Source organism: Meriones unguiculatus, chromosome 18 (genome assembly GCF_030254825.1).
Source record: "Meriones unguiculatus strain TT.TT164.6M chromosome 18, Bangor_MerUng_6.1, whole genome shotgun sequence".
Classification (NCBI taxonomy): domain Eukaryota; kingdom Metazoa; phylum Chordata; class Mammalia; order Rodentia; family Muridae; genus Meriones; species Meriones unguiculatus.
Window position 1 is genome coordinate 39,570,881 of NC_083365.1, and position 12,529 is coordinate 39,583,409.

The 12,529-nt window shown below is 46.1% G+C and overlaps 1 protein-coding gene across 4 annotated transcripts in view; it reads left to right on the top strand.

Annotated features, from left to right (window-relative positions):
- Prr5l (proline rich 5 like) overlaps positions 1-12,529 on the top strand; it is a 168,043-nt gene that overhangs the window by 995 nt on the left and 154,519 nt on the right. The window contains exon 1 of one of the 4 annotated variants that reach the window (XM_060372215.1): positions 491-629. The exons of the other annotated variants lie outside the window; for them this stretch is intronic. The gene's annotated coding sequence lies outside the window, so the exon portion shown is untranslated. Of the gene's footprint in view, positions 1-490; positions 630-12,529 lie in introns of those variants that run through there. 4 annotated transcript variants of the gene reach the window in all.

Here is a 12,529-nt window from a genome sequence, read left to right on the forward strand (position 1 = left end):
ATGTAGGCTTATCGAAGTTTCCAAGTAGCAGCTGTTAATATTAAGCTCTTGCTGTGTACGCTGTATACATGTAGATATCACAGTGTTATTTCACAGTGTTACTAGCAATAACAGCAAACGCTTAAGTAGTCGTGGTTCCCATTCTCACATAACTCAAACTCAGGGAGCCTGGTTCTAGAATCTGTTCTTCATCAGGACTTCCTCATGCTACCAACACACCGAGATCACCACAGGATTCCACTCTGAGAGGTCGTGTGGCATAATGCTAAGTCTGCGTACCGAATCCTTTGCTCTGGTTAGATACTGACTTGTGTCTATTTCCTTATCTATTCTAGACGATAACCCTGGCAAGTAGATACTTTATTACGCCAATTTATTTATTTATTTATTTACTTACTTACTTACTTAAATTTTTAAAATTCACTTTACATCCTTATTGTAGCCCATCCCTCCTCCCCTCCCAGGCCCGCCCTCTCTTTTCCCCTCCCCCCTTGCCTGTTTTTCAGAAAAGGGACCTCCCTTTTCCATCCAGCTCAGCTCATCAAGTCGCATCAGGACTGAGCATATACTCTTTCCCTGCGGCCTGGCAAGGCAGTCCCACGAGGGGGAAGCGATCAAAAAGCTGGCAAGTGAGTCCCTGTCTGATGCAGTTCCCACTTCCTTTTCTAGAGGACCCACATGAGGCCCAAGCTGCCCATCTGCTACATCTTTTATTGCCCCATTTAGTAGGTAAGGAAATAGAGGCACAGAGAAGTGAAATCTTCTCTGTGACCCAGGGTCACACGACCATTAACTGAAGAAGTCAGATTTGAACTCAGTTCTCACCGAAGCATTATGTGAATTTGAGGCTTACCCAGCTTCCTTCCTGGCTGGGACTCAGTGTCCCTCTATGAACTAGTGTATTTAGAGGGTGGCATTTATTTGATGGCTTTATGGAATTTCTGCACCCAAAGTGTCAGCCGAAGGAATGAGCAGCTGTTAAATGACTCGTCTGGTGCTATCAGCTTGCCTGAGGAAGATGGGATTACCCAAAGGTGACAGGGAGGGAAATTTAAATGGTAATGACTACTGAGTGAATAACACCTTCTTGCTTGGCTGTAGGTAGACTGAAGAGCTGTAGACATATGACAGTAACTTCTCTTCCATATTAAACAAATAGGACTTGTGGAGTATATTTCTGTATACTGTGTATTTCTTTACTCCTACTCTCTACTGTTTTCTGTAGGGCCTCATTTGTCCTAGGATAAAAGTCAAAGCAAGTCTGTAATTCTCCTGGATAACCTTCAGGAACCAAAGGCTTTCTGGTTACTTGTCGTTTTAACATTGTGTTAATTCAGAAACTGATAGGCCCGGTATCATGGGGGAAGCCAGACTTCCAACACCATCTGCTGTGGAAACCTCCCCGCTGCTGCCCATGGATTCTGTTCTGTGATTATCTGACTCCTGGGAGGGTGGAGGGGAAGCAGAAAAGCCACTAAGGTTTCTACTTGGCGCACACCATGATGCTTTAGCTAGCTTTCTGTCACTTTGGCAAAATACCTGAACAAATCAGCTTTTAAAGAGGAAAGTTTCATTTTGGCTCATACTTTCACGGGGTTCCTCATGGCAGAATCTCTTGGTGGAAGAAATCTGTCCACCTCACAGCAGCTGGAAAGCAAAGAGAAGAAATGTTTTAGTTTGGGTTCCCTGTAGGAAGGAACCAAGGGTCTGTGTGTGTGCGTGTGTCTGTGTGTGCAGAATATATATCAGAATGTGTTAAGTAAGTTTGAAACAGTAACAGCAGCCTGAGTCACTGAGAACCCAGTAGTTACTATGCCCGTATGTACATAAACCTTTGACGACAAGACTGCTTCATGGTATGGTTAAAGAAAAGGTTTTTATTGTAGACATGAGGGAGAGACCAGCCAGAGGCATCTGGAAGGGTCCAGAGAAGAGTGAGGTAGTAGTAGGTGGAACGTGGCCTGCAAATTGGACTTGGCCATCAGAGAAGCAGGAGCAGATAGGGAAAGGGACACAGGGGAGTTGAGAGAGGTTGAGAGAGGGGAAGGGGAAGAAAGAGAGACTGAGCAAGGAAGATGAAAAGAGCTGCAGGCAAAAGAGAGCTGAAATAGCAGGGTTATAAGGAGAATGAGTAGCTGGGGGAGGGGGAAGGGAAGACCCTGAGCTGGAGAAGTTTCCAGTAAGGGCAGAAGGTCAGAAGAGCTAGGGTGCTAGCGTGAACTCTGAAATGTGTAACAGGTACTTGTGTGGTACTGAGGGAGCCTGAGGCCAAGGTGTCATTTGGGGTGTGATTAGGCACGAGAGGTAGTCATTTGCCAGTAATAGAAAAATGGCTCCTTTTGGTAGAGGGGACCAGCTTCATGGCTTCCCGAGGAAGGCTGGCTTTTGTTTAACTGCCAGAATCTGGGGGAACCGAGTTTCCTTCAGACCTGACACTTGAGACTGATGCCTCAACAGTCTGAGTAGTCACACAACAGCTGTCTCTCACCGAGCGGCAACAACTGGTAGTTTCTTAGTCCATATGGTGGGTGCCTCAGCAGTTCTAGTCTGGCGCCAGAAGTCCAGACAGTCCAGCTGGTCCCTGTGCCACAAGGAAAGCTTGCAACGTGCTGGTTCTGTTGGTGGTGAAGGAATCAGCAGCCGCCACGACGATAGACAAATTAACTCGGGGATAGAGGGAAGGTAGGTCTAGCAAAAGGGGAGTCAATGTTCCTTCTGAAATCCTTTTTTTTTTTTTAAATCTGAGATGCAACCACAATCAGGGTGGGTCTCCCAGCTCAATCAAGGCTGTCAGGGCAGTTCTTTAGGTGAGAATCCTTACTCAGGTGGTTCTAATGTGTGGTGAGTTGACATTAAAACCAACCACAATAAGAGAGGAGGAAGCTAAGGTCCAGACATCCCCATCAAGGAAACAGTCTTGATGATCTAACTTTCCTGAGAGGCTCAAGAGCTCAAAGCCTCTACCCCAATCCCAGTACTGCCTCACTGAGTCTTTAGTATATGGCCTTTAGAGGGCACTTAAGCGCTAGATGGTGCCACTGGCTTTATCATAGGCACTTCAGACAGTGTCCTCCTTCATGGACTTTGAGGATCTCTGACCCCCCAACCCCAGGAAGTAGCTACCTAAATCTCACCCCTCTCTCCAGCATCAGGAGGTGCTGCCATAGACATACCACAGACATGGTGCTCTAGAGACTAGAAGTTCAAGACCATGGGGTATGCTGCTGACACCAAGGCCCCTCTCTCTGACTTACAAATGCATGCCTTCCTGCTGTAATCTCCTATTGTCTTTCTTCTGTGTGTTCACATTCCTGATGTTAACTGCCTTAATGTCTACACCAGCAGTTCTCAACCTGTGGATCATGACCCCCTTGAGGGTCTAACAACCCTTTCATAGGCATCGCCTGAGACCATTGGAAAACATAGATACTTATACATACACATAATAGCAAAATTACAATTATGAAGTAGCAGCAAAAAAAAAAAAAAAAAAAAAAACATGAGATGGGTGTGGTGGCATACCCCTATAATTCCAACACTCAGGGGCCAGAGACAGGAGGATCTCTGAGAGTTTGAGGCCAACCTGTCTTGAAAAACAAAACAAAATTTGATTGGGGATCACCACAACATGAGGAACTGTAATTAAAGGATCACAGCATTAGAAAAGATGAGAACCTTTCTCATCTTTTAGATGAGAAAGATAAGAAAAGATGAGAATTGTTCTACACCAAGGATCTTGTAATTTAACATAATTTACTTTTAAAATATTGATTTGATTTATTGTGTGCGTATTACATGTGTGCCACTGGGCATTTCTGGAGATCAGAAATGTGGGCCTCAGTTTTCTTCTTTTATCGAGTGGGTTCATTAGGACTGGCAGGAGTATGAATACCCACTGAGCCATCCTCTGGCCCACAATCAGCTTTTTAGAATTCCAGTTTTCACATTTTCACACAGCCCATATCCTGAGGTATTGAGGATGGAGCCTTCAGCTTTGTAAATTTGGAAGATACCCGTTCATCATATGACAGGTATGAACAGCTTCTTTGCGTAGAAGAACTTCCACTACGCTCAAAGCACTTAAGAGGGTGGGGCAGAATTATTGCTATGAATTGAAGGCCAGCTGGGCTACAGCATGATTCCTCGTTTCAAATATACAAATAAAACAAAATCTAATAAACAAGGAACTACAGAGCCTACAAGTTGCCTATGGCATAATTCAGACTTATGGAAAACAATATCAGTTTTCCCTAGCAGTTCCAAATCCCCCTGCTCCTCATTATTCCAGATGGTTACCTTCTCTCTGGTGTCTTGTTTAGGTTTCTAAAGCATGATGCAGACCTAAGCCCTCAGTAACATCTTGGCTCCAGGGACACTGTGTTCCTCCGAAGCCACTCTTTTGGGGCTGAGTGAATGGTTGTAGCTACCCATTGCTTCCCCCCCACCCCCAGCCCCATTCATTCCCAGCAGTTTCCCTTATCCAGCATCCTCTGTGCACTGGAGGTGGTAATAGAAAGAGGAAATGAAGCTGGGCACAGTGGTGCACGTCTGTAATCCCAGCACTCAGGGAGGCAGAGGCAGGCGGATCTCTGTGAGTTCAGGGCCAGCCTGGTCTACAAAGTGAGTTCAGGACAGGCAAGGCTACACAGAGAAACCCTGCCTCAGAAAGAAAGAAAGAAAGAAAGAGAGAGAGAGAGAGAGAGAGAGAGAGAGAGAGAGAAAGAAAGAAGAAAACGAGTTTCCTGCCCCTGCTGCCCTTCCTTCTGCACCCTGGCAGCACAGCTAGCTTTGGAATGTACAGGCTATTCAGTTCAAACTGAGACTAAAATAGCTTTTTACATCCTGCTACCCAAACAACACCTCATTTTGCTTTCACAAAGAACCCTAGGATGTTATTATCCACAGATGGGAGAAGCACCTGGAGCTAGGAAAGGTTAAAGAATTCACCCAAGATGGAGCATTCTGCTAAGTGGAGGAGGGAAGCACAGAGTCCGGATTTAGCTCCCATCCACCCACCCTTCTCTGGGCCACCAGCATCTGGGATTCCTTAATCTTTTTTCCTCCCTGTCACAGTTAGGTGTGGGTTGCACAAATGTCCTCCTTTGCTGAACATTCTGAAGGTAAAGGTCAATACTGCCTGTGATGTAGGCCTGGTGACAGGCATGACAGGCGCCTTAGGAGCATCCTCAGGTTCAGCGTGAGATGATTTCTTGTTCCAAAGGAGATGTCTTTGCTTTTTGAAAATCCTCTTCTCCTCCCCCACAGTGTAAGTTTAAAGGAGGGATAATGAATGGGAGTGAAGAGTCTCCTTGCAGAACCACCTTAAAGCCACGGCATTTCTCCAGGAGGCAGAAGGGCAGGGTCATCGCACTGTTTCTTAGAAGTTTGTTGCCTAGAGGGCTTCAAGATACAAAAACTCTTTACTTAAAAAAAATGATACTTTAAACAAACAAACAAACAAAGCAAACAAGAATTTCTTCTTTTAAAAATTAAAAACTGGGACTGTTATTGTCCCTGCCTGCCTAGGAAAGGAAGACGAGAAATGGCTCAGGCAGCCGTTTGGAAATTTTATGCCCTGGGGATCAAGTAAGGGCAGTGCAGGGCTGGGCTGGGCTGGGGTGAAGCTGATATCCAAGCAACAGGACCTAGACAGGCTGGGGCTGCGGCTGGCAAGAAAAAGGAGGAAGGAGAGACTATACGCTCCGCTCTTCTATCCAGCAGTTGTTTAGTTCTTACCATTTCAGAGGCTTTTGTGGAGCCTCAGCAGGAAAGGTCAGGCAGCTGCTGAGTGGCTTGTGTGCTGCCCTCAGGAGAGTGTTGGTACAGGAAGGAGGGCAACTCCAGTGGTAAGACTGGAGGCACAGAAAAACATGGTGTGCCTGCTTTTGAGTCCAAGGGACAGGCCCCAGATGAGGGTTATGAGAGGGAGCAGGGAGAACATGGAAGCCACCAGGTTAGTAATTGAGGACCTGGACCAGCTGTGAACACAGATGGCAGAAAAAAACAAACCCCCAAAGCTGTGGTGGATTTCCTTTTGGAAAGGGCAATCCGAAGCAAAGAAGGGACACACGGAAAAGTGAGAGGCCAAGGCTGCGGAAAGGGTGTGAGAGGCAGAAACGAAGCCAAAGGGGTTGAGACAGAGTGTGGGTACCGGTGGGGTCAGCTGAGGAAAGGATGTAGGAAGCCCCAGAGTTTCTGATCTCACATGCGCTAGCTGAAGTGCTCCCATCAATGTTCCCATGTGCCTCTCTTGCGCACGTGCTCTCTCTCTCTCTCTCTCTCCTGTGCGTGCTTGTGTGTGTGTGGGTGTGTGTGTGTGTGTGGTGTGTGTGATAAAGAGAGGATTCTTCCTAGTTGGAGAAATTGAGGCATGGTAATTTCTATTTCAGCAAATGTAAATAGAGCTGAGTCCTGGGCATGATAAGTACGATGTAGCCAAGCCTCACAGAGCTGGCATGACACACAAAGAGTGGCACAGGTGATTTAACTAACAGGTGGAGAATGACTGGAGGAATGTGAATGAGGACTGATTATTAAGTGATAATAGAGGTTCAGCCCTTTTATGGTGTGGTATTAACATTGTCCTTTAGTTGGGAAAATAACCTTTTTACTTTTGCCTTTTTGGAGGATGTAAATCGGAAGACTGATAAGGGAAACCCATGATATTTGTAATTCACATGGAAATAATATTTATAGAAACAGATGGAGAGAAAATGGAAGTTTAAGTTTCACACTGAAAACTTAAATTTCAAGGTGTCAAGGACGCGGATGGGAAAGGACATTCCTTCAGGGACACTCATTGACACCAGTGACAGAAATATCTCAAAGAAAATACCACCTAAGACTTGAAAGACTGCTCTTCCTGTGGGGAAAAATGAGAGAATGTTTCAGGCAAAAGGAACAGTGTCTGCAGGCCTTGGCGGCTACAGTAACAAACAGACATTCCATGTGAATGTGGAATTGGAAGCAGGGGCTGGAGAGTGACAGGCAGGAAGATCAGGTCCCACAACGTTTGTAGGTGTGTGTGTGAGAGTATGTGTGTTCATGAGTGAGTGAGTGTGTGTGCATGAGTGTGTGTGTGTGTGTGCATGTTCATGTGTGTGTGTGTTAGGGGGGAGTGATTTAGACTTTCTTCACAGCACACTATAAAGAGGGGGACGTATTTCTGAAAGAGGATAGCTAACAGACATGTGGCTACAAACACCCAGTCGCTGCTTTCCAACACTTAAACTATGCTGCTTCATTTGGCCCTTGCTGTGCCCTTACCAACTATGTGCACATTAGCATCTCTCTTTTAGATATACGCAAGCCAGGCTCAGAAGGGTCAAGTAAACTGCCGAGGTCACCACAGATCTGAAGGACACGGGTTCGAACCTAGGCAGCCTGACTTGAAGGCGTATGCTCTCCTAACTACGACACCATGCCCTTACTCAAGTCCACTCAGCTTTCTGTGCGGGGACTCGGCCAACAAGTTCAGGCAGGCTTCTTGTGGAAGAGCCGTGTAGGTCCAGGCATCGGGCAATGGAGTTCTAACTAGAGCATTAACCGTGGAGATGGAGACAAAGTGGAGAGGACCTATATCAGCAGGCATTTGTGACCAAACAGTTATTTCAGGGGACTTCAAAGAAGAGGTCAGTTTGTTCCCCACTGGAAAACCTGAGCTTGCATTGTACTAGCCTGAGATATGGGACAGAATGAGGGAGCACAGAAATGGTCTATGTTCTATTTATTAAAAAGTTAAGAAAGCTCTAGCAGACCTGTAGCGCCCTCTTCCACTGGGTAGGGTGGGCTGTTGGACAGCTAACTCACATTCCTCTTATCCTGGCTTCTGCTGTCATTTTCGGTGCAACTTGTCATTTGCACCGTTTGAGCCCTGTAATCTGCTGCTGCTGTAATGTGCAGGTCACCCCTGCACCCTCAGTTGATTGGCAACACAGGCAAACCACAGTTCCCGGTCCCTTCTCTGAGAGTTTCTCAACCTAGCAAGTGTAGCCTTAGCCTTGGGTGACATGATCACACACTTGTGTGTACTCTCCAGAAGCCCTTGATCCGTGGGCCTCTTCAGAATGCTTAACCGGGATGAGAAATTAAGCAAATATTGGAAAACGATAGAAAGAAAAGAACATGGCTATGTCTCCTAATGCTTATTGATTTGTAGGATCTTCTTGGGCATGAAAACACGATTCAGTGCTAGTATCTCAACATTGGATTCCTGTTTTCTAGAAGAGTGGTTTATTGATTAGGTGGGGGTTCCCATGGGCGGGATTCGTCCCTGGAAAATGATCAGCCTTCAGAGACAGAGCTGCACTGGGATCGAACTGCACCCATTTGAACTGCAGAACTCTGTAGCCGAGAACAATCAGTACCATCTCTCAAGGCCACCGAGGCCACTTTTCTGTTCCACATCAACAGTCTCGGAGGGTCTCTTTTTCCCATTTTTTTTTCTCTCTCTCTAAAGGCCAAAAGAATTCCTGGTTATTTTTTCTGTATATATAACAAAAAAGGCAAGCACTGTGTGGTTTCTTGCATAGAGGACACAGGTCTGCAGAATCAAACACCAGCTCCTCTGTGCGGTCGCCTCCCACCATGCCACTCTCGGGAGAGGCTGCTCATTAAACAGCAACTATTTGTAGGCTGCTGTTTCATGCTACAGTCTGCGTGAAGGATTGATGATACAGCAATCCACAAGATGACAAAAAGCCTTGTTCTCCTATAGCTCCTCTCTGTGTGTCTCTTTGTGTCTCTGTCTGTCTGTCTGTCTGTCTGTCTCTCTCTCTGTTTCTTTCCCTCCTTCCTTCTTTCTCTCCCTCCCTTCTTCTCTTCTTTCCTCACGCCCTCCCTCCCCCCTCTGTGTGTGTGTGAATGTATGCCGAATGTGTGTCTGTGCCCATGGAGGACAGAAGGCCTCAGCGCCCCTGGCACTAAGTTACGGGTGTCTATGAGCTGCTTCATGTGTATGTTGGGAACAGAATTCAGGTCCTCTGGACGATTAGTGTGCACTGTCATCTACTGAGCCACCTCTCCAGCCCCTTCTGACCCATACCTTCACTAAGGTAAACACGTTTGTGCTGCTTTTCACTAGCAAGGTGTCTTGAAGCTCATTCCACGCGGCCTTCCCCACCCTTTGACCAACCCTGCAGACAAGCCTATGGAGAGGTGGCTTAGTGGTTGAGATTGTTTGCTCTTTTTCCAGAGGACCTCAATTTGATTCCCAGCACGGGTTTAGGGCAGCCCGTGACTTCCTGAAATGCCAGCTCCAGGGGACCCACCGCCACGCTACCTTCCAGCCTCTGAAGGCACACAGGTGGGAGACACGCGCATAGACACACATACACACATACTTTCTTTCGCACAGGGTGTTGAACATGTACGTGTGTACACCAGGTCTCAGTGTGCGGAGGGTTAGGTAGCTTCTCTGTGACCCCCTTTCCTCTTCAGTAGAGTCGCTCCGGTGAAATAATCTTTCTTTTCTATAGATATCAAGTGCGCTTCACGCCTGTGTGGAGGCAGCACTGCACAGCCACAGGGGTGGGTGCAATTAAATAATCAAGCAGGTGAGAAATGTCGTCGGGGGCAGAGGGAAATAGGAAAATCTGCGCCCTGCTGGTCAGAGTGTAACATGCTGCTGCCACCTTGGAAGACAGACTGAAAGCCGCTCAAGAGGAAAAAGGCAGACTGCAGTATAACCCAGCAATCTCCCTCCTAGGTCTATTCCCAAGAGAGACGAAAGTAGATGTCCGCAAAAATGTTCATAGCAGTTTTTACTTACATAGAATAAATATAGAACACCAGAGATAGATGCAACTTAAGTATCTGTCAACTAACGACGGGATAAATACAAAAATTAGGATACCTATAAACTGGAATACTACTCAGCATTAAAGAGAGATTAAATGCCGATAGCAACTACAACAGCCAACCCTGGGAAACATGGCAGTGAAAGAAATGAGTGAGAAACAACAGCATAACATATGTATCTACTAGTAGGAAGTTTCCAGAAGAAAAGAAGGTTGTTAAGTTATTGCCAAAGATGTGGGGACAAGGAAGGAAATAGTGAGTGGCTGCTTGATGTTACTGGATTTCTTTTGGGGGGTGGTAAAGATGTTTTCAATTGGCCACGTTTGAGAATGTGCTTTAAACCTTGAGCTACTATGGACCATAACTAGTTTAATTTTATAGTAGGTGCCCATCTCTGAATTCCATGCTTGCATCGTCTACAAATTCATGTGTTGAAACTTGCTGACAGTATGATGGTCTTCAGTAATGGGCCTTTGGGAGATGATTAGACCATAAGGATGAAGCCCTCATGAACGGGACTAGCGCCTCAATGGAAGAGGCCCAGATGGTGCATCATCTCTTCTAACACTTGGAGGGACAAGCAGGCACCATCCGTGAACTGGAAAATGAGCCCTCACAAGACCCTGGATCAGAGCTTTGGTCTGGAATGCTAGCATCCAGAACGAATAAGAAATGAGTTACTGTGCGCAGAAGCCACTCAGTTGATAGTGATGGTTACAGAACCCAAACAGACAAAGGCGCCATGTGAATTATACCTCAACAACCTACTATTAAGAGAAATGGTTGCTTTGATTATTCCCTGAAGGACAGACATAAAGTATACAGAAAGGCTCCTAGCAGCCTGTAAGTTGTGTTACTTACTCACTGATTTCTTTGCTGTTTCCAGGGCACAAGGCCCTACAAGCACTTTAAAAAAAAATATTTTTTTTTTTGAGACAAGGTTTCTCTGTGTAGTCCTGGCTGTCCTGGACTCACTTTGTAGACCAGGCTGGACTTGAACTCACAGAGATCTACCTGCCTCTGCCTCCCTGAGTGCTGGGATGACAGGCGTGTGCTACCGTGCCTGGCTCTTTATTTTATTTTATTTTTCTACAGGCACATTTTAAAGTTAGTTTTATTATCATACAAGTAAGGGGTTTCATTGTGGCCTTTTCATAAATATTTGGTATTATACGTTGTCCTTATAAGGATGGGTGCATTATTCTTTTCAAAGCTTGCACAAAGTTGCTGCACTCAGGTTCTTCTTCAAGGGCGGTGTAGGAGGCTACCGGTGGGAACCTGGCTAGCTGTTTGTCAGATCCTTTTGCTTCTAGAGGCAGCCAGTACCAAACTGTTAGGAGAACACATCTGTGTTCATGGTGGCTCCTTCGGGCAGTGGAACCTTGGACTTCCCTTCCCCTTTCTTATATTATTTGTATTTTTCATACATGTACAAACTGTGTAATGCTTTAAGATAAAAGCACCCCATCCATCTTCCTCCTGGGGTCCCACAGATGGCAGGCTTGGTAGTATTTAGTGTAGGAGCCCTCCCTCATTGGTGCAACTTAACAGATGGAGAGGCCCTTCCGGATTTAAAGAGTCGGTTGTCTAATGAGTTCTAGAACCAGCCGCTAGGCGGCGACAAACTAAACATGGGGGGAAAGGCAGAGCTGTTTCTGGCCTCTATTCTCTTGCAAGCTCCCAAATTTCCTGGAGTAAATATCGTGCCTGTGTGTTAATGCACCCAACCCAGCTGCCAGATCCTGACAGGTCGAAAGACTTCCCCCGCAACATCACCTGCCCTTCACAGCAGTTCTGTGACACAGATGCTAGTGCAAGAGTGGAGTGAGGGGAGTTAGGTGACTGCGTGGAATGCCAGTAAGTGGCTGCGGATGCCTTTAACCACAAGTCAAGCAGGATGACCAAGATTCATTCCTTCCTTCCTTCCTTCCTTCCTTCCTTCCTCCTTCCTTCCTCCCTCCCTCCCTCCCTCCCTCCCTCCCTCCCTCCCTCCCTCCCTTCCTTCCTTCCTTCCTTCCTTCCTTCCTTCACTGTATTAAACAATATTCTTTTTAAAAATGTTTTTTTTAACTGAAACAAAATATATTCTGAACACGGTTCCCCTCCCCCAACTCCTCCCAGATCCTCTCCCACCCACACAACTCCTCACCCTTTTTTTCTCTCGCTCTGTTTAAAACAGCAAGCAAACAGTCAAAAAATAAAACAGAATTGAAAGAAGAACTCCCCCCCGCCACACACACACAGGGAGACACCATAAAAACACAAGCAGAAAGAATGATATATACAAGCAAAAAACAAAGACAAAAAATGCCCACAAAAGCAATATGAGACAAGACATGCAAAAATACCATTCAGTGGCGTTTTGTGTCGGCCATCCACTATTGGGCATGAGGCCTACCCTTATGTGTGGCTGATATACCCAGTGAGAAGTTGCTACGAGATAAAATGAAAAAATAAAGTAAATCTTCCCTCCCTGAGTTTTCTCTCAGGTCATGATGCTGAGAAAGCAAATGCCTTGAAGCAGAGCTTGAAACGCCCACATCTGCCCCCTGCTTTGCCAAGGTTGGAATCTTAATGAAGCAGCGTGTGGAAGACTTGGTTTGGGTACATCATAGGAGCAAAATGGCTGCTTTTCAGCTCTCCCAGTACCAGCTGGCTAATTTCTTCTTGAGGATCTCTAGGCTGGGAGGCAGTTACTTCATTCTCAGGTCTCTCCGGAGAAGTCTCCTTA